The sequence below is a fragment of the Orycteropus afer genome, unplaced genomic scaffold, assembly GCF_000298275.1.
Source record: "Orycteropus afer afer isolate SDZICR_OR568_19922 unplaced genomic scaffold, OryAfe1.0 scaffold00777, whole genome shotgun sequence".
NCBI lineage: Eukaryota > Metazoa > Chordata > Mammalia > Tubulidentata > Orycteropodidae > Orycteropus > Orycteropus afer.
In genome coordinates, this window is record NW_006922364.1 from 781,552 (window position 1) to 804,480 (window position 22,929).

General features: G+C 39.1%; 1 protein-coding gene across 1 annotated transcript in view; it reads right to left on the reverse strand.

Annotated features, from left to right (window-relative positions):
* The window catches only part of LOC103211707 (sec1 family domain-containing protein 2-like), a gene marked incomplete at its 5' end in the record, with an annotated part of 652,747 nt that overhangs the window by 539,375 nt on the left and 90,443 nt on the right, over positions 1-22,929 (reverse strand). The gene's annotated exons all lie outside the window — the stretch shown is intronic.

The window sequence follows — 22,929 nt, forward strand, 5'->3', positions numbered from 1 at the left end:
ATGAGTTAGGAAAATGCCTATATATATAGTTGAGCTAACAGGGGGAAATGTTGTGAAAACTTCCTACCCATAACTAAATGTCCGTGGGATCAGGACCATAGTTGCAGTGGACATCGAGGTCAACTGGCATAACATACTTCACAAAGGCTTGGTTCTACCACCTACTTTTGTGAGTAGCGACTGGGGTCTTAAAAGCTTGAGAGTGGTCATGTAAGGTACAACTAGTCATCTCTTCTTATCCAGAGCAAAGAAGAGTGAAGAAAATCAAAGTCACATAGAAACAGTTAGTGGGCTGCATGAATTTCAGCCTCCATGACCCTGAGACCAAAACTAGCCTAGCTACCACTGCCAATCACTAAACAATGGATCACATTAGGAGATCCTGTATAAAGTGGGAAAAAAAATATGGAACAAAACTCAAAACAATAATAATTATAAAAGACCAGGCTTACTGGTCTAATAGAGACTGGTGGAACCCCTGAGACCGTGGCCCTTAGTTACCCTTCAGGCCTGGAACTGAACTTTCTCCTGTGGCTCAACTTTCAGTCAAACAATAGACAGACCTATGAGGTGAACATAACACCAGGGAGGTATGCATTTCTTAGAACAATTAGCCATAATAAATCAAAAGGTCAGCATTTGCACAGGGACAAACCTCAGCAGGTAGGAAGGGATAGGACAGAAGGACAAAGTGAAATGGTAATCACAGGGAGGAAGTGGGAAGACCGCTGTTACATTGTGGGAATTGCAATCAATGTCACAAAACGAAATGTGTATGAACTATAGAATGGAAAACAAATTTGCACTATAAACTTCCAACCAAACACAATAAAAAGTTTTTCAAAAAAATGACAGAGAAACTGTGATTGATTATTAAGACTTGGGTATCTGGCAAACATTTTTTTGGAAACAAGCAAAATGAACTTGTTCCTTTGAGAAAAACAACTGATGTATTTATTGTTGATAATAAAATTCTGGCTTTTATGAAAAAATTCAGATGTTGGAAAACTTGTATCTGCCACTGCCAAATTCTCTGTACTTAAAGACTTTTCTGATGAGATCACTGGTGACATTAACAAATGTGATTTTTCTGACTTGCATAATGAAATGTGTCAGCATTTGGAAGATCTGAACTAGTGTTTTCCAACTGAACAATGCATAGAAAATCAGCCATAGGTCAAGGATCCATGAAAAATACGAGGTAGACCAATGAATAGTAATAGAGTATGAAAAGTTCACTGATAAGGCTTCAGATTCCACACTGCAACTTCAAGAAACTACCACTTATAGAGGTTAAGTGTAGTATCAAAAAAGAATATCCACACACATCTGAAAAGATAGCAAAGTATTCCTCCCATTTCCAACTATGTAACTACATGAGGCTGGATTTTCTTCATGTAATTCAGCCAAAACAATATATAGCAACATAATAAATTAAGAAACTGATATAAAAATCCAGCTGTTTTCTATTCAGTGAGACATTAAAACAAGTTGTAAAAATATGGACCAATGCTATTTCCAGTTTTTGTTTTTATTTAATTGTGAAATAAAGTACTTTCTGGAAATATATTAGTTATGTTAGCATATAATGCACATATTATTTTCAGATGAATTAATAAATATCATAACTTTTCTCAGTTTAAATTTCTAATATGGTAAATATCAATGTTTACAAACTTAAGGGTGTCACATCCTAAAAAGAAAGCTGGTTACTTTCTACTCTTTTTCCCATTCTTATGATTGAAATGCATATAAAATAGTGTTAAGTCAGCTTCAACCAAGTTCTTAGAGAAGAAGGCAGAGCAACAAGGTAGAAGAAAGACAAGTTCCCTAGATGACAGCTTCTCAAAATTTAATGTACATGTGGATTCCCTAGGTCTACTGTTAATTGCAGATTCTGATTCACTGGGTCTTGAATGGGTCCTGAAGCTTCTGTATGTCTTAGCAGTTCCCAGGTGATGCCAATGCTGCTGGTTCATGCATCATTTTTGAGAGGCAAGGCTACACAATGAAGAGAGCAAAGCTGTCAATCTGGACTGGACCACCCAACTAGTTCTACAGTGTAAAAGAAAAATAAACCCATTGTATTTATGGGTTCTTTTGTCCTAGCACCTTAATCTGAATCCTAACTAATACAACTTATATTTCTCCAGTCATATTTCTCTCTGTTGCTCCAGATCAAGTCAGAAACTTGGACTCTACTAGAGCTCGCCTTATCCCTGCCACATCAGATCAGCCCAGCCATTAAGTCCTGATGATTTTACATATCCATCCCCTCTTTTTCATTCCCTCCTCTACTACCAAGTTACAACTACCATTATCTCTAGTCATGATTTACCTCATTCTAAAACAAAATTTAAATTATTTAATGGCTTCCACTGTCCTCATGACATTGATTGCCACTAACTGTTCAGCCTCATGCATCATGAATCATTTCTCCATGGCTATACTTCCACTTCGTTGAGCTACTTCCATATGCCTCTGTGATTTTGTACATAGGTGTCTCCCTCTTTCCTGTCTGGTCTTAAGAATAAACTCAAGCATTATCTTCTCTGGCTTTCCTTTAAAAAAAAAAAGTTGCCATTTAGTAGATTCTGACTCACTGCCACTCCTTACGTTACAGAGTAGAATTGATCTATAGGATTTTCTTGGCTGCAATCTTTACAGAAACATATTGCCAGTCCTCTCTTCTGCAGCACTGCTGGTGGGCTCAAACAGCCAACTTTTAGGTTAGTAGACTCCACCAGTAGAGCACAAACCAATGGAGCTGTACCATCTAAGGACCTCTCCTATCTGGTTAAATGTGCCTACTTTGAAATCATAAAGAAGTCTATTTCCCCCTACTATGACTCTTATCTGCTGAGCAAATAATCCGAGAAGCTCTTATCAGGAGCTCTGGTAGCATAGTGGCTAAAGCACTTGACTGCTAACCAGAAGGCTGGGGGTTCAAACCCACCAGCCACTCCTCAGAAGGAAGGTTGGGCAATCCTACTTCCGTAGTGATACTGCCTCGGAAACCCAAGGAGGGGTTGCTATGAGTCGGGGCTGACTCGACGGCACATAACAACAACAACATGACTCTTATCACCTTCAATTTAATTATTTATTCATCTCTAGCTCTCTTCTAATACTGAGGAGTCCTTGATGGCAAGAACTACATCTTAGTCCGAATGACAGATCCTGCACCTTGCTCAGTTTTTGTTTTTTTTAACAGAGTTGTAATTAAAAATATAATTGTCTCCATAATGAAGTAGCTGATATCAGAAAGAAAATAGAAATTAAAATTTATAAAGATATTCGATCTAATTCATAGTGACCCCTCCTTGAGTTTATGAAGCAGTATCACTACGGAAGTAGATCACCCAATCTTCCTTCTGATGAGTGGCTGGTGGGTTTGAACCACCAGCCTTCTGGATAACAGTCGAATGCTTTAGGCACTATGCTACCAGAGCTCCTTATTAGAGATCATTTCACTTAATCTTCCAAATGATCTGTAACAAGGGTATTTATTACTTCAGATGAGAAAACAGAAGGAGGGAAAGGTTACTTCTCAAGGATCACAGCTGGTAAATAAATAGTTGAGCTGGGGATCCCAGCCCAAGATTGTCTTTCTCCCTCCATCTGGTCCCACACAGTACTTTTCTTTCCAGGGCTTCCCAGTCATAAGGAAATCAGGGTTCAGGCAGGGGAATCCAGACCCTGAGGACAGAGTAAGAAAACAGGATAATGAACAGGATGACAAAGAGCCAAGGAAGCCCAGCTAAGGAAACAATACATAAATCAAATAAGAGCAAGACCTACAGTGAGCTAACAACATAAGGATGATCTACTGACTTGTAGCTCCTTAGATCTCCAGCAGGTACATGACTAGCCCTGAAACCTCGGTCAACTTAAAACCTCAGGTGAGGAGTATGTGGTTTCAGCCATAAATGTTATGGCAGACTTTTCCATCCGGGGTGTCACTATAACATGTTTACCCCTCTAAGCCTTAGGGACAGCTAGGTGTGGCCTAGCACAGCCAGTGCCCCATGCCAATGGCCTCCAGTTTTGTGTAGCTGTCAACCCACTGTGTGCACAAACAGCAATTTTCTATGTGCACCACTACGTGATAAAGGATGGGAAGCTCAAGAAAGAAACGCACAAAAAGGCAACAGATACTAAAATCATCAAAACCAAAAACCAAACCCACTGCCATTGAGTCAATTCTGATTCATAGTGACCCACAGGGTTTCCAAGGCTGTAAATCTTTATAAAAGTAGATTGCCTCGCCTTTCTCTGGTAGAGCAAGTGGTGGGTTTGAACGATCGACCTCCTTATTAGCAGCCAAATGCCTTAGCCACTGCACCAGAGGGTAGAAATGCCCTATAGGGACAGCTGGTTTGGAGAAAGTACATGAGGACGACGGCGTGGGCTTCAGAGGAGAAGCAGCAGAAAGAGAGTGGCAAATCAACAGTGTGGAAGTAGTCTGAACAGGCTCAGCTCCCTTAGAAACTGTCTCAATGACCTGGGCCCAAGGCATTATGTAAAAGGCACCTTCCTTTGTATGACTGTTGCAACTAACACACGATGAGTGCTTACTACATGCTAGACACTAGTTTGAGTACTGTACATGGATTTACACACTTAATCCTCACAACAAACCTATGAGATTGGAACTATTTTTATTCCCATTTTACAGCTGAAGAAAATGACATTAAGGAATTTGTCTAATTTCTTTCTCTAGCACCCACTCACTCTATGTTTCTATCATCAGAGGCAAGCTATTTACTGAATCTGGTTCTTGTCTCTTTGTCTGTCTCCTTAAACCAGATACTTCAAATACTCCCTTGCATCGTGAGACTGCTCTCAGCCCTCAGTTTGTCCCTTCTCACCCAAGATCAGCTGCCAGCACTTGTTCTGACTTCTTCAGTAGGTGTGGTCAGGTAGGAATAACCACAGGAGCCAGAAATAGGCCCAAACTCCTCACCTAATGAGTAGGAGGAGAAGAAGAAAGGGAGATTTCCCTAGTTGATAGTCTGTTCACCAAGTACCTTTTTTTTTTTTTTCCCCAGATAGGAGGGTATGTAGACAAAAAGGGTGAGGAATACATATAGAATAATAGAGAATAAGACGAATCTGCATGAAAGAATTACTGCATTCTTTAAATTACCCACAAATACTTATAGAGTTACTACTATATGCCATATTTGTTGTATGTTCTAGGAGGATATACCAGAGAATAAAACAAAATTCCTTTCCTCAAGGAAAATGAGATATACAATAAGCAAATAAACACATAAACATGCCATGTCATGTGGTAATAAGGACTATATGGAAAAACAAAGCAGGGTAACGGGGATTGTGGTAGGCAGAATTCTAAGACGGCTTTCAATGGCCCAAGCCCTTACATTATGGCTTCCTTATTGAGAAAGTGGGCGGGACCTGTGACAATAATGATCACATTGTTATTTTGCACAATTGCTTTAAGAAAGTGAGTTTATTTTTGATGAGTCTTAACTAAATTGGATGAGCCCTTAAAAGGGACAGAGACCATCCTGGAGAAAGAGATTTGAAGTGGGAGGGGGATTCAACATGAAGATGGATGAGACAATGTGGTGAAGAAGGCTGATAGCCTCTAGGAGCTGAGATGAGACCCTGGTTCAAAGCCAGCAAGTAAACAGAAACCTCAGTCCTATAATTGCTAGGAAGCAGATTCTGGTAACAACCTAAAAAGGCTTAGAAGAGGACCTATGGCTCCAAATGAGAACACAGCCCAGCTGAGAACTTGATTTTTGTCTTCTGAGAAACTGAGCAGAGACCCATCCATGCCATGCCCAGAATTTAGACCTACAGAATGGTGAGCTGATAAGTCTGTACTGTTTAAAGCTGCTAAAATGTTTGGCAGTTCGTTATCTGCAACAGAAAACTAATACAGGAAGAGAGAATAATGAGTGGAGGTTGTGTTATTTTAGTTGTGATATTTGAGGGAAGGAAGGAAGAAGGGAGGGAGGGAGGGGAGAAGGGAGAGGGTGAGAGAAGAAAGGCAAAGAAGGCAGAATAGAAAGAAAAGGAGAAGGGAGGAAGAGAGAAAAGGAGAAAAAAAAAGAGAGGGGAAGGCAGAGAGAGAAGAAGGAATGAAGGAAAAAGAAAGAGGTCAGTCATGTCAATTCAATTTCTCAGGGAAAGGTGTTCTAGGCTAAGGGAACAGCAAGTGTCAAAGACCTGAGATGGTAGCATGTTTTTTGTGTTTCTGAAGCAATATGGAGACCAGTATAACTCAGCAATAAGGAAATGAAGGGTGGTAAGAAATGAGACAAAGAAAAAGTCAGATCATTCAGGGCCATGCAGCCCATTGTTAAAACTTTTACTTTACCTCCAACATGGAAGTCAAGGGGAGTTTTGAGCAGAGGAATAACATGATCTAATGTTTGAAAAAGGTATCACTCAGGCTATAGTGAAGAGAACAGACTGCAGTGAGGCAAGGGTAGAAGCAGGGAAACAATTAGGAAGCAATTTCAATAATACATGAAAGAAATGATGGGTCTTAGCCTGGGGTAGCAGCATCAGTGGTAGTGTAAATTGGTTCAATTTGGACAAATTTTGAAGTTAAAAGCAGAACAATTTGTTGATGAAGTAGATAGATATATGCTGTGAGAGAAAGAGGAGTCTAGGATTATCCCAAGGTTTGGGGCCTGAGTAGTTCAGACCGAGAGGAGGTGGTTCCAAGGAGATAACAGAGAGGCTGAATCGGAGTAAAATGTATGGATGGGGCAGATGGAAGCATTTTGGGAAAGGAGATGTCTAAGCCCAGGACAGAGAAAAAGGGAACCAGAATTAGTGGTAGCATACTACAGTGAGCAAAATAATGGTACGAGTGATAGGCAAGAAAGTTAGAAGAATGCACCAAAAAGATCTAATAGAAAAAACAAGCAGATGTAAAGAAACACCAAAAAGCTAATCCCAAAGCATAAAAGTGTTTCTCAAAATATATCCCTATAAGGAGCTCTTGGAACTATCTGGAATTCTGTGTCTGTGGAACAGAGAGGCAAATGTCTTAAGTCTTAAGTAGAAGTAAAACTAGGGTCTATGAACCTTCTCTCCTACTGAACATGCCATTAGAGAAAAACTGTGTTATATTCACACAGTGGAATACGATAAAGCAATGAGAACAAATGATCTCTAATTTCATAAAACAATATGAATTCATTTCACAAATATTGAAAGATGGCACATAAGAAGAGATCATAGTATATGATTCCATTTATATAAGATACAAAAACTGAGGAAAACTAATTTATGTTTTTAGAAATCCTTCTCCCTTGTGGGGAGTGGGGCAAGTAATGGGAGGATACAAAAGGGGAGCTTTTGGGGCCACTGATAAAGTCCCATTTATTGATCTGGGTGCTGATTACACAGATGTGTTCAGTTAGTAAAATTTCACTGAGCCATGCACTTATGACATGTGTACTTTCCTATATTATATTTTACTTCAATAAAGTGTTTTTAAATGCCATTATACCAGGCCCCATTTCCTGTGTCCTGGGAGGAACAGAGCCATGCACTTAGAGTTCTTATTACAGATTAGCATTTATCCAAAGCAACAGAAGGAAAACCATAAGAAGCTTACAGGATTCATCAAATAACCTAATTCGGCTACACTTCCCTTTTGCTAGGAAAAGGGAAAGGCCTTGATTTTAGAGAATGAAAAGAACGACTCTCAATCACTGTTCTGTTTAAAATACACTCATGTTTTGAGAGGGATATAAACTTTTTTGGTAAAGTTTCTTCCTCTGTCTCTCGGGAAATGATGTTATGCTGTTTCTCAAACAGAACTGCCAAGTTTAAGAGGCAATTTTCTGTAAACAGGCCAGCTGGGCCATAAGTTGCATGAAATAAGGGACAGGCTACTCCTTCAGATAGCAGAACAGAAAACCACACCACGGGGTGTTGGGAACTGCACATCCAACAAAACTGCCAGCCATTTGTCTTTATCTGCCCACATTTCATGATTTAAGAGCTCTCATTGCCATGTTATCATCAATCAATTACAATGATTGAGCAGCCTCTAAAATCCTGAGTTTTTAAAATGTAACTATCCGTGACTTAAATTTCCTGCTGGTTCTGTTGGTCCCAGATTAGTCTTATTTGTCTGTTATCAAGGGAGCCAATAAAAATAACAAAAACAGGTAAATGCCGGGCTTTCCAAAGCCTCCATAAAAATTTCACACTCCTCTAATTAGTGCCAACTTGACAAGTCCACTCTTTTGATTGAGCTCTCAGTCAATTCTGCTTCTATTAACAAAATATTCCATAAAATGTGTATGTTGTTGTTGTTATGTGCCGTCGAGCCGGACCTGACTCATAGCGACCCCTCCTTGAATTTCTGAGGCATTATCACTACAGAAGTAGATTGCCCCATCTTCCTTCCGAGGAGTGGCTGGTGAGTTTGAACCGCCAGCATTCTGGTTAGCAGTCAAGTGTCTTAGCCACTGTGCTACCACAGCTCCTTAAAATGTGTATAGCATTTAAAAATTTGTTGTTTTCTTACTTGCTTGTTTGCTTCTAAATTTGACCAAGCCAATAATTCTGCAACTCTTATCAGACAACTGAAATGATGTCATTTTGCTGACTTTAGCAAAGTAGTTATATTTTTTGGCAAATTAGGGGATATACAAGAAAATAAAAATATAAACTTTCTTTATCTTAATGGAGAATGTGACATTACACTCTCAAGCCTAGGCTAGAATTTGCTTCCAGGATCCACAGAACAAAGCCAAGACTACTGACATGGTAAAGAGGGAAAAAAACAGTGGTGGAAGCACTAGGAAAAAAGGTCGGCTTTAAAGCTGTCTATGAAAAACCAGAACAGTTATCTTAAGTGCTATTTCAACACATTTCATACCACTTCATGGACAGTTAAGAAGAAGGGTGTTGAACAACTCAAAACCTCAAGCTCCCTTATAAGAGTCACAAGCAATGTAGAATTTCTACTCAGCAGCAAGTATCATTCCTCCTATCAGTGACTTGCCCACAGAAACTTGTAGGCAAAACCAAGCCCCCAGAGCCCATCCTGGGAGCATCCCAGCCAGAATCTGGTGGATTGGACCAGACCAAGCCAATCATAAGCCTGGCTACTCGGAAGCAATTCTGACAATTCACAAGCAATTCTGCTATAGAGGGGCAAACTTCAGGAAAGGCCTGAAGCCAGCATGGAGTCTCAAAGGCAAAATCATGAAGGTAGCAAATTTGCCCTTAATGGCCTCCTCCACCTTCCTTTCTCTGATTTGACCCTCTCCTGCCTCCACCAAGTACCCATTGCTCACTCATGGTTTCTTCTTATCATCAGCAAATGAAGCATTCTTCCCTCTAAGAAATGAACGAATGGCTTAACTCTTCTAAGAGGAAGATGCATTTTAAAAGAGAAGACAGAATCTAAGAGGAAGTGAGATTATCATTCATTGATTACATTTCTGGTTCCATGGCAGGGCTTTCAACAGTTTGAAGTGGTTCAGTCATGCTCTATGCAGCAAAATTGGAACAAATCCAAATTTGTAAAATCTGGGTATACCAGAACAATAAACCAGAATGAGGAAAATTACAGGATGACACCCTGGAATGGGGAAGCACTGGTAGCACAGTGCCTAAGGCACTTGACTGCTCACCAGAAGGCTGGTGGTTATACCTACCAGCCACTCCTCAGAAGGAAGGTTGGGCAATTTACTTCCATAGTAATACTGCCCCGGAAACCCAAGGAGGGGTCGCTACGAGTCGGGTCCAACTCAACCGCACATAACACCATCACCACCACCCTGGAATGGGGGGCTTGGAAGGGGTGTAGTGAGCCCTCTTAGGACATTGATGCAGAACTGGATTATTGCCAGGACTGTGGAGAGTGACAAACATTCAAAGCTCAGAGGTTGGTTGCCATCTTTGAGCCAGAAACCACTGTTTTCCACTCAGCTGTTCAAGAGATTTGGTTGCAATACAACATGCACACTTTCTTTGTTTTCTAGCAGGGAAATTAAGTTTCTAGCAGGGTGTTGCCTCATAATTTTTCCTATTCCAGTTATTGTTCCAGTATATCCACATTTTACAAATTCATGTCTGTTCCGGTTTCACTTTGTCAACCATGACTGAAATAAGAAGAACTGGTTTGAAGCCCTGTTGCATGTTGTTGTTGTGTTGTGTGCCATTGAGTCAATTCTGACTCACAGCAACCCTACAGCTGGGTGGGTACTTTGCCATAGAAAGCCATTCTAGATCCCCTCAATTCATATTTTATAGAAATTGACTAAAGCCTACTTGAAAATGTTTTTCTCCTCTTTTTAAAATGTGCTAGTAGTATTGATTCAGAAGATAAACATCTCATTTCCTTAAAGGGACAATACCAAGAGCTGTAATATAAATATCACTCTACCACTTAAATGCAGTGAGGCATTTACTGTCACTAGGCCTCAAGTCCTCAGTAAAAAGGAGGATAATTCCATATACCTCACCAGGTTTTTGAGTAACATAAACGAGATGAGCATGTTATAAGCTACAAAATATTCTACACTAGCTTTATGATTACATTTATTACTATTGTATTACATTCTTCTCCAAAACTTTAGAAAGTGCCTGGGTGTACTAGAAATATTTACGTATGTGCTTCTAAAGCTTCACCTGCCCATGGCGTTCCACCCGTCTACCCCCAGGACTTGTTGAATGGAGTGCATGGGCCACAGCTGCCACCACCTCATCATAGTACTGTCAACTACCTCAACCTTCCCCAGGGACAACTTTGGTATGGCTCCAGCATACTCACCATAATGGAAGCCATAGCACTCTATGCCTAGGTCCAACTCAGTCCCATGGAGGTCTTGGCATCCCCCATGGCCACTAGAGTCCTGAGAACACCATGTGGAAGGGAGGGTAGTTAACACATCATGCGATGAACTTTAAGATCAATGAAAAACAAGGAGACTGAAAAGACCTGACAGACACCTCACCTACCAATTAATCCAAGTAGCAATAGTGCTATACAGCCTCTCTAGAGCTGTCCTCTATGATGGAACAGCCAGCTGTGTTTCTTGTAAGGCTACAGACAGCTCAATAATATACCTCACCTGATTTGTGTTGCTTCCTTATGGGAGTGACAGCAATGAAGAATTTGTGCTCAGTAGCAAAGCAATGTCCCTCATATCTGACTTGCTGACTCATTTTTCCTTTCCCTCCACTATTGTCCATCAGGATTCTACCCTCCTCCTTGAAAGCATTACTATGTAAATTTTAACTCAGACTCTATTTCCTAGCAAAACAGGACAAAGATAATTAAAGAAGCCACAAATATTAATTAAGCAGAGTGTGAGTGTTTGTATCAGTGTGTATGTATATGTGTGTGTTGTCTCTATAAGTGTATACTTGTATAAATTTTGGAATAGAAAGTTCTTGAGAGGAGAAATCTCTGCCATGCTGATGTGATCAGTGAAAAACAATCAGTGTGATATAAAAAAAGTATCTGATTATTGTTTAAAGGTTAAGATGGAGTTTTTGTCCCAGAGAGCTGTGAGTAATGAAATCTACATTCCTTGCACTGACCTACGAGACCCTACAGGATCAGGCCCTGCCTTTCTTTCCCTTTTATCTAGTACCATTCCCTTTCCCTAGGAGCTCTGGTGGCATAGTGCCAGCCACTCCATGGAAGGTAGATTGGGCAATCTACTTCCATAGAGATACCTCCTTGGAAACCCATGGTAGGGTGACTATGAGTCGCAAACGACTCCACAGCAGTGAGTTTGGTTTGGTGTTTGGTTACTTCCTCTCCCACCCCCATTCTTCCCTCCCCTCACTCAGGATGCTCCAATCACATGGGCCACCATTCAATTCCTCAACTGCTCCATACAGTTCTTCCTCTGTCTCCCAAGGGTCTTTACAATTACAGTTGTTCTCTTTGCTTGGATGCTCTTTTCTGGATATTTCTAAGGTGAAAATTCATTGAGTTGAAGAGAGGATTCTGTCTCATCCTCCAGGTTTCAGCTTAGCTATCACATTCTCACTATCTTTTCTGCCCATACTGTCTAAAGTGGCATGCCTTCCATCCCATTTCTAGCCCCAGTTACTCCTTAAACCATTATATTATTTTTAGAGCCTTTACCATTATCTGAAATTTCCTTAAGTATTTGGTTGGGAAGGTAGTATTATATAAATGAATAAACTCACTTACTTTCACTTTTCAAGAATCAGAACTCTGCGAATATTTACAATTTAGAAGAGAGTATTAGCTAAGTGCTATTATTATCCATGGAAATAAAAGTGCTTATTGTAAACTCACACTTCCAACGTGGTAGCTCATATGTACTACTGAGGTTAGTTGAAACTAACTATTGAAATGTAAACCAAAAAAAAAAAAAAAAAAACCTCACTGCTGCCAAGTCGGATCTGACTCATAGTGACCCCTCCTTGGGCTTCTGAGGCGGTATCACTACAATCTTCCTTCCAAGGAGTGGCTGGTGGGTTTGAACCTCCAGCATTCTGGTTAGCAGTCAAGTGCCTTAGGAACTACACTACCAGAGCTCCTCATATAACTCTTAGGTTTTCTTTCTTCTTTTTTTCCAACTCCAATGCCTCCAATGCAATGCCTCCAATGCAGCATCCGTTTATTTAAGCATCTCAACAGGTATTCTGTCAATTCATGGAGGCTTGATTTTTGCCAATTCCTTCAGTGAAGCTTCGTCTTCATCTGTCACTACCATTGGTTCTTGATCACATGTCACTTCCTGAAATAGTTGATCATTGACCAATTATTTTTCATACACTGTGTTTGTGTGTTCCTTCCACCTTCTTTTGATGCTTCCTGCTTCATTTAATATTGTACCATAGAATCTTTCAATATTGCAACCCGAGGCTTGAATTTTTTCTTCAGTTCATTCAGCTTGAGAAATGCCAAGAGTGTTCTTCCTTTTTGGTTTTCTAACTCCAAGTCTTTGCACAATTCATTATAATAATTTACTCTGTCTTCTAGAGCAGCTTGTAGGCATATGGATATCATCATCCTTGTAGGTACATGGATATTATCCTATCACTAACAGCATTGTACTTCAGGATAGATCTTGAAACATTCTTTGTAAGGATGAATATGACATCATTCTTCTTCAATTTGTCATTCCTGGTACAGTAAATCATATAATTGTCTGATCCAAAATGGCCACCACCATCCATTTCAGCTCACTAATGCTTAGGAGATTGATCTTTATGTATTCCATTTCAGTTTTGACAAATTCCAACTTCCCTAGATTTGTACCTCATGTATTCATGTTGCAATTATTAATGGATATTTGCAGCTTTTTCTTCCTATTTTGAGTTGTGCCCATCAGCAGATAGAGGTCCGGAAAGCTTTACTCCACTCATGTCATTAAGGTCAACTCTACTCTGAGGAGGCACTCTTCCCCATTTGTATTTTGAGCTCCTTCCAATCTAAGGGGTTTATCTTCCACCACTATATCAAGAAATGTTTTAGGGCTACATATTTATCAGACAGTGTTTTACTGCCATTCATAAGGTTTTCACTGGCCAATTTTTTTTAAGTGGATGGCCTCTTCCTTTTTCCCAGTCTGTCTTATTCTGGAAGCTCTTCTGAAACCTGCCCACCATGGGTGACACCACTTGTATTTGAAATACTGGTGGCATAACCTCCAGCTTCACAGCAACACACAAGCCACACCAGTACAACAAACTGACAGATAAGTGGTGGAGTATTAGCGTAGGGTACGCGTTAAATCAACCTCTTTTGAATATATATATATACACACATACATATACACAGACCAAGCAAGCATGTAAGCACAGACCAAGAGGAAGATTGAAGCCACTATGGAACCTAGGAACAGAAGCTGGAAAGTGATAAGGACCTCTCACCCTGAACGAACAGAGAGAGAGACTTCTCCTAGAGCCAGTCCCCTGAATTTAGATTTATAGTTTCCTAAACTTGAGAAAAATAAATTCCTGTTCATTAAATACTTGTAGTATTTCTGTTATAGCAGCACTAGATAAATAAGACAGTTCTGTAAGACCCATTTTGACTTCTTACCTCCAGAACTGTAAGATAATCAACTGTGGTGTATTAAGCCAGTGAGATTGTGGCCATTGCTCTAATAGCAATAGGAAACTAACACAGAAAAAAAAAATTGCTAAGTAGAGTCAGAAATTTGGAATCCACTGAACACCCTAAATTGTAGTCATGGTCTGAGACCAAAAGTCAGGAAATAGCAATAATGGTCATTATTGAAAATTGCTATTTTAGTATATACTTTTATCCCCAAACAAATGAGACTTACCTAATACATTAACTTAACAATAAACAAAGTAAATAAGTAAAGCAAGTAGATTATGAAAGTTCTATGGATAAAAATAAAGCAGAGGTGGAGGGCAGGGTGAACTGGGACCCGGTGAGAATTGTTGCAGTTTGTCAGGTTAGTTTTCACTGAGTAGTGGCATTTAAGTAAAGACTTGAAGGAGATTAAAGGGTGGGCCACAAGGATATCTGTAGGAAAGATATTTCAGGTAGAGAGAACCTGTGATTCCTACATTAATTCAAAATGCTGAATTGGGGTAATATAGTAGCAGATTGGTAGAGTCTTTAGTGATCCCTACAGACAAGCCAATTAAAATCCTCTCTGAAGGAAAGCAGTCCTAGTTTAGGCTTGCAGAATTACCCAGGATTATTCCACAGAGATATGCTCATAACAAAAACTAGAAAACACACAAGGAAACAAGCCAGAAACACCATACAGAAGATTCAGACCCCAATGATTTCAAAAGTGAAGTTACCATTGAAGAATATAAACTGATTATATATGAAATGGAGCTCTGGTGGCATAGTGCCTAAGGCATTTGACTTTTAACCAGAAGACTGGCGGTTCAAACTCACCAGTCACTCCTCAGAAGGAAGACTAGGCAACCATAGAGATACTGCCTCAGAAACCCAAGGAGGGGTCACTATGAGTTGGTACCAACTCGAGAGCAGTGAGTTTAGTTTTTTATATATAAAATGTTCAAATAAATAAAATATAAAAATAAAAAAATTAAGGTGGGAATAAGAGACTACCAACAATAACCTTTAAAAATAAAAGAAAAAAACTTGTGTTTTGTCTTTAAATGTGAAAAACAAAGAAATGAAATTAAAACCTCAAATACTGATTTCACATACTAAAGAGAAAAACAGTGAATTAGAGGATAAAAAATTACTAAGGCTATAGCACAGAAATAGAAGAAGACAAAAAAATATGAAAATATTATTGAATGAGGATGTGTGAACATGTTTAATTGGAGTTCTTGGAATGGAAAAACAGAAAAGAGACCTAATACTGCAAGAGATAATGTGTGAGAATATTCCAGAACCAATGATAAACATAAATATACAAACACAGGAAATACAATGTATACCAAGCAGGACAAATGTAAAGAAATTCAGAATTATAAATCATTTTAAAAAATGGTAGAAAATACACACACATACACACACCAAAAGCAGCAAAAGAAAAATGGCTCACCTACAAAGGAACTGACATATCACTGAAGGCAGAATTCTCAGCAGTAATAGAATCTGGATTAATAGAATAATATGTTCAAAATCCTGAGTACTAGTCATCCTTGCACACTTAGCTCCTATTATACTGCTAAGCACATTCTAAAGTGTTCAGGAAATGCTGGTTGAATGAATCAACTCTATTTTCCATCATGATTCCAATCAATTGATTAAATTAGTCACTGGGAAGAACTGAATGAAACTCACATTAATGAAACGTGAAATTGGCATATTTCTCATTTTGTTAGAGTCCCAGGAGTGAGTGGGGTAGGAAGAAGAAGAGGGATGCAATAATAATTCACCACAAAAGGAAATAGGTCTGAATCAGTGCTAATATGAAACAGTGAGTCCCCACACCACCTCCTGTCCTCAGTCAAAAGAAATGCCTTTTATTCAGTACAAATGGCAAGAAATGTTTTTGATTATAATAAAGATTCAGATCATCTATGCAAATGTTGCTGCCTATGCAGTGCAGCATAGACGACTGATTTGCATGTCTGTAACAGACCATTTCACCATATTCACTGTAGAAAGTCTTATTCAGCTTTAATTTCAGTTTACTTTGGAGTTTCATATTCTGCTGACTACAAACAAAATATTTTTGGCCCAAGAATAACTGTATATTTTAGGCATCCTTGTAGGCTTCCACAGGAGTTTAAACTGAAGAACAAGAATTCATAAAGTACCTTGCAAATAGTTAAGACTTCAAATCATTTTCAGAGTCAATAATTTTTCTACGGCACAAAACAAATATTATTAGTACAGAGATAAATTTTATTTCTTAAATCAAAGCCATGCGAAGTGATATATTTTAGGTTGTTTTAATTTTTGAATTTCTTGTTTTTACAGAGTAATTGGATGTGCAAATTTACTTGAGACAAAATCATAATATTCTCCAAACTGTTCAAATATAAACAAAAAAATCCTACTAAATATAAAACTTCATTTGCACATGAAGCAAAAGTAAGTAATTATTTTAATCTGCAAGTGATTCAATTAGTTTACATAATAACTACATACTTCTGAAATCTTACCATTTTCTTTAGAGTTCATTGTATACTAAAATTAACTGCTAAGTTAATTGAAGTATCACCTTGAATCAGAGTTTTAATTGTTATTAGTTGGTTTTTTATGTCTTGCTTTTTTTTTATGAAAAAATATTTAAAGTGGAAAAAGAGCAGTGACTAATTTAGAACACTTTGGCATCTTTAATTCTGTCCCCGTGGAATATTTTATCAGACTACATGGCTATATAGGCCATGAAACTTTGAAAGAGCACTTGGCTAGAAGTTAAGACAACTGCTACTTTTGGCAGCTTTGGAGAAGTCACTTGGGCTCTCTGTTTTCTTTTCCTCATCTATAAAATAAGAGTACTGCACAAGAGTATTTGAATGTCCCCATTTTTCAGTTCTATAATACTTATGAAGTCTTTATATCTTTCAAGCCCTTGGCTTCCTTAATTATTAATTAAGAATCTATCACCAAGACTGTGAATTTATAACTATGGTGATGTTGTTCTATGGTGATTTTTTTTTCCTCCTCACCTCATTTGTCACATATCTCTACTTTCCACATTATTTTCCACTTTCCATTACTTCGATCCATTCAAATTATTATATATATATATAAAACCACTGCCATCAAGTCCACTCTGACTCATAGTGACCCCCATTGGGTTTCCAATATACATATATATATATGGAACACACATATATGGTGTTCTTTTAACAGAACAGCCTCATGAAACTGAGAGAGAGATCTTAAAGTTGAGGATAACAACAGAATGTACCATAATAAAAATGTATAATTCTTAGATTTAAACTAAATAATAGTTGAAGTAAAAACATGTCCACTTATTCCTTCTTTCAAACATTTGTAATTTCAAGCATAAGTGGAATATATTTTGCTAAATCTAAAAATATTAGATTTTTTAAAAGTATTGTTTTAAAATGCAGATAACACCAATGGAAATTTGTTTTTGTGAACTGGTATACTACACAGTTGAAACCAGTTACTCAAATTCTCCTAAAACCCCTTGGAGCTCTCTGGGAGTAAACTGATGAGAAAGTATAGGGAGGAAACGGGAATGCTACCTTGGCCCACAGACCAGTGAGCCAATACAGAAATGCTTTCAATCCCACCAGGCCCTATTTCTTCCCACCCTGGGGCATCACCTGAGGCAGATGCTTTATAAGACATTGCTGAATGTCCTTAGGGCCCACTTCCACCACCCATTTTTGCTTCTAGACCTATAACTAGACTTAAGCCCCAGCAAGCCAAAGAGGTGAAGTACAAAATGTGACCTATGAGGAGATATGCTACATTCCAAAGGAACTGCCTGGTTTTTCCAATACATACAGAAACCTCAGGAATATGTGTGGGAATGGCTACTAAAGGTGTGAGATAATGGTACAAGGAACATAAAATTGGATCCTTTTGAGTTTATTGATATGGGTTCACTAAGTATAGATTCTTCATTCAATGTTTCAGTTTGAGAGAATAGAAAAGGATGTAATAGTTTATTTGGTTGGTTCACTAAAGCATGCACAGGCTACTTAGTCATGGTGTCTATAGGAGTGAAATAGATGGGAAATCTACTAAATATTTACTTGATCTGTACAAGTGGGAGAATTCTAGGTCAAGTGAATGGTAATCTAACTTGAGTTGCCAAATAAAGAGTCACAGCTCTTCAATCAATTCCCAGAGTTGAGCCATTTACAGACCCACAACCCCTTGAATGAAGGGGAGGCTGGGTCTCCTTGAGTCATGACACTGCTGCACTGCCAAAAATTTATACTGTTAATCTTTCTCCCAGCTTTCTTAAAAGAGGTCTATAACCTTTTATGAGAGTGACTGTTCACTGGGGAAAAGGAAATAATCAGACATTTAGGGCATTACAGGACACTGGCTCTGAACTGATACTAATTCCAGAAGACCCAAAATGTCACTGTGGATCACTAGGCTGAGTGGAAGCATATGAAAGTCAGGTCATTAATGGAATCTTAGATCAGGTCCATCTTACAGTAGGTCCAGGGGGTCTTTGAACCCATGCTGTACAGATTTTCCCAGTTCCACCATGCATAATTGGAATAGACATATTCAGCAACTGACAGAACCCCCACACTGGATCCTTGGCATGTGGAGCAAGGGCTATTATGGTAGGAAAGGCCAAGTGGAAGCCTTTAGAACTATTCCTACCTAGAAAAATAGTAAACCAAAAGCAACATCACATTGCTGGAGGGATTGCAAAAATTAGTGCCACCATCAATGACTTAAAGGATGCAGGGGTGGTGATTCCCACCACATCCTGGTTAAAATTACCTATTTGGCCTGTGTTTAAAAAAAAAAAAAAAGGATGGATCTTGAAGAATGACAGTGGATTATCATAAATTTAACAGGTTGGTGACAATTGCAGCTGCTGTGCCAGATGTGATTTCACTGCTTGACTAAATTAATACATTTCATGGTACCTGGTATAAAGCCACTGATTTGGCTAATGTATTTTTCTCTGTACCTATTTTGAAGGAACATCAGAAGCAATTTGTCTTCAGTTCACAAGGTCAGCAATATACCTTTAGTGTCTTACTTCAGGGGTATATCAACTCTCTAACCCTGTGTATAATTTAGTTCACAGAGACCTTGATCACTTTTCCTTCCCACAAGTCATCACACTGGTCCATTACATTGATGGCATTATGCTCATCAGACATACTAAGGAAGAAGTATCAATGATTCTAGACTCATTGGTAACATAATTGTGTGCTAGAAGGTGGTAAATTAACCTAACAAAGATTCAAGCACCTTCCACTTCAGTATAATTTCTAGGAGTCCAGTGGCATAGGGTATGTTGAGGTATTCCTTATAAAGTGAAGGGTAAATTCTTTCAGCTAGTCCCTCCAACAACTAAAAAGGAGGTACAATGTCTGGTGGGCAAAATAGCCATCATTTGGGTGTGTTACTCTGGCTTATTAAGTAACTCAAAAAGCTGCTAGTTTTGAGAGGGGCCCAGAACAAGAGAAGGCTCTGCAACAGGTTCAAACTGCTGTACAAGCCACTCTGACATTTCAGCCACATGATCCAGCTGGCATAATGGTACTTGAAGTTTCAGTGGCAAATAAAGATGCTGTCTGGAGTCTTTGGCAGGTTCCTATTGATGAATCACAACACAGACCCTTAGGATTTTGGAGTAAAGCCCTACTATCCTCTGCAGACAAGTACTCTGCTTTTTGAGACATAGCTTTTGGCTTGTTATCAGGCCTTAGTAGAGACTGAACACTTAACTCTAGGTCATCAAGTCACCATGCAGCCCTGAGCTACCCACCATGAATCAGGTTGTCTCACCCACAGAATCATAAAGCTGGACTTGCACAATAGCACTCCATTATCATTAACTGGAGGTTGTATATATGAGGTCAGGCTTGAGCAGGACCTGAAGGCACAAGTAAGTTATATGAGAAAGTGGCCCACATGCCAATGGCCTCTACTCCAGTCAAATTACCTTCCCTGTCACAGTCTGTATCTATGGACACATGAGGAGTTCCTTATGTTTAGTTGACTGAGGAAGAGAAAACTCATGGCCGATTTACAGATGGTTTGGGCGATATGCAGGCACCACTTGAAAGCGGACAGTGACAGCACTGCAGCCCCTTCCTGGGACTTTCTGAAGGACTGTGGTGAAGGGAAATTCTCCCAAAGGGCAGAAGTTTGAGCAGTATACTTGGTTGTGCACTTTACTTAGAAGGAGAAATGGCCAGATATACAATTCTATACTCATTCATGGGCTATAACCAATGGTTTTTCTGGATGGTCAGGGACTTTGAAGGAACATAATTGGAAAATTGGAGACTGAGTATACGGAAGAGGTATATGGATGGACCTCTCTGAATGGGCCAAAGAAGTGATGATTTTGTGCCTCATGTGAATGCTCACCAAAGGGTGACTTTGACTGAGGAGGATTTGAGCAATCACATGAATAGGATGACATGTCATCCTTTTTCTCCAGCTACTGCTGCCATTACCCAATGGGCTCATGAACAAAGTGGCCATAGTGGCAGGGATGGAGGTTATGGATGGGCTCAGCAACATGGACTTCCACTCACCAAACCCAAATTGGCTACAGCTACCGCTGAGTGCCCAATCTGCCAGCAGCAAAGACCAACACACTAATCCCCAACATGGCACCATTCCTTGGTTCAATCGGCTAGTAGCTTGAATCCAGGTTAATTATATTGGACAGCTTCCATCATAGAAAGGGTAGGGTTTTGTTGTTACTAGGGTTTTGTTGTTACCGTTTACTCTGGATATAGATTTGCCTTTCCTGCATGCAGTGCTTCTGCCAAAACTATCATCCAGAGAATTATAGAAAGCCTTATCCACCATCATGGTATCCCACACAACATTACCTCAGATCAAGGTACTCATGTCATAGCCAATGAAGTGCAGCAATGAGCCCATGTTCATGAAATTACTGGTCTTACCATGTTCACCATCATCTTAAAGCAGCTAGTTTAATATAATGGGTTATTAAAGACACAATTACAGCACCAGTTTAGTGGCAATACTTTGTAGGTTTGGACCAAGAAGCTGTATATGCTCTAAATCAGCATCCAATGTATGATGCTGTTTCTCCCATAGGTCCCGGAATCAAGGGGTGCAAATGAGAGTGGCACTACTCACTATTACCACTAGTGACCCATTCATAAAATTTTTGCTTCCTGTCTCTGTGACTTTATGCTCTGTGGGTCTAGAAGTTTTATTCCAAAGACAGCTATGTTCCCACTTGGAGACACAACACTGACTGCACTAAACTGGAAATTAAGAATGCCACTCGGCCACTTTGGGCTGGGATTCTCATGCTTCTGGATCAATAGGCAAAGAAAGGAGTTGGCTGTTGTGATTGACTCTGATTATCAGGGAGAAATCAGACTGATATTTTATAATGGAAGTGGAAAAGAGTATGTTTGGAATATAGGAGATCCCTTGGGGGTGCTTATTAGTACTACCATGTCCAGTGATTAAAGTCATTGGAGAACTACAACTCAATTCCAACATGACTATTAATGGCCCAGACCCTTCAGGAATGAAAGTTTGGGTCACCGCACTAGGCAAAGAAACACAACCAGCTAAGGTGATTGCTGAGGGCAAAGGGAATACAGAATGGATGGTGGAAGAAGGTATTTCTAAATACCATCTATAACCACATTGTCAGTTGCAGAAACAAGAATTGTAATTGTTATGAGTATTTCTTCCTTGTTTACTTATACATGCATGTGTATATATGTGTATTTATGTGTGTATATATGTATATATGTGTGTACGTGTGTGTATATATATGTATGTGCATGTGTGTATATACAGTTTTTTTTTCTTGTTTTCTTCCCTCCCTTATCTCATTACTTATAACATATAAAATGCAAATAGGCTAGTGCATTTTAGGTTGTATATGTGTTAGTTGTATCATATTAGGTACAAGTATTTATTATTGTCTTTATTTAGAGATTATATTTGGTTTAAAGAAATGTGTACAGGTGACAAGTTGACAATGGGTGGACTATAATTTTTAATGTTATGTGTCAACTTGGCTAGGCTATGATTCTCTATTATATAATTATCCTCCATTTTGTGATCTGGAGTTAGGGTAGCTTCCTTGGGGATATGGTTTGCATTCAATATATATGGATGTTCTGGCAAAGTTTATGCCTACATCTGACTCATCATCCTCTGACCTACAGTTCTTGAGATGTGAGCCAGCAGTCTCCAGTCTGACCTGCTGATTTTGGGTTCATCAGCCACCATGCAAGTCAGGAAAAGCCTCTAGTCAGATGCCTGACTCATGGATTTGGGACTTGCCAGCCTCCACAACTGCATGAGTCATTTCCTTGAAATCTCTCTCTCTACATACATTTATATATAAGTGCTTCACTGGTTTTCCTCCTCTAGAGAACACATTTAAGACAGTCCCATTGAAATATGTGATTCATTACACAACTTTCAGTACTACAACTAGTAGTAAATGACATTTTTGCAAAGATAGTTTCTTATGGCTCAATATACAAATGTCATTACTTCATTTCATTTGGCTTAGTATTGGCCAATGAGAAAAAAGAAAGAGACCCATTTCCAGTCTCCGTTGCAACTAGGCACAATCAAATAACCAAGGTCTCTGGCCAATGGGATGGTGAGCTGTGGTGCTATGTGCAACTTCTAGGCTACCCTTTAAAAAGGTATTTTTGATCTCTGGAATGAAGAAATGTTTGAAAGAACTAGAGTAAATATTTGGGATCACAAAATGGATGTAGTAGTAGAACCCCACAATTGAGGGTACTGGGCCCCCACCACTGAGAGCTGCCTTACTAGACCACTGATGGAAATTTTTACCTAAGAGAAAA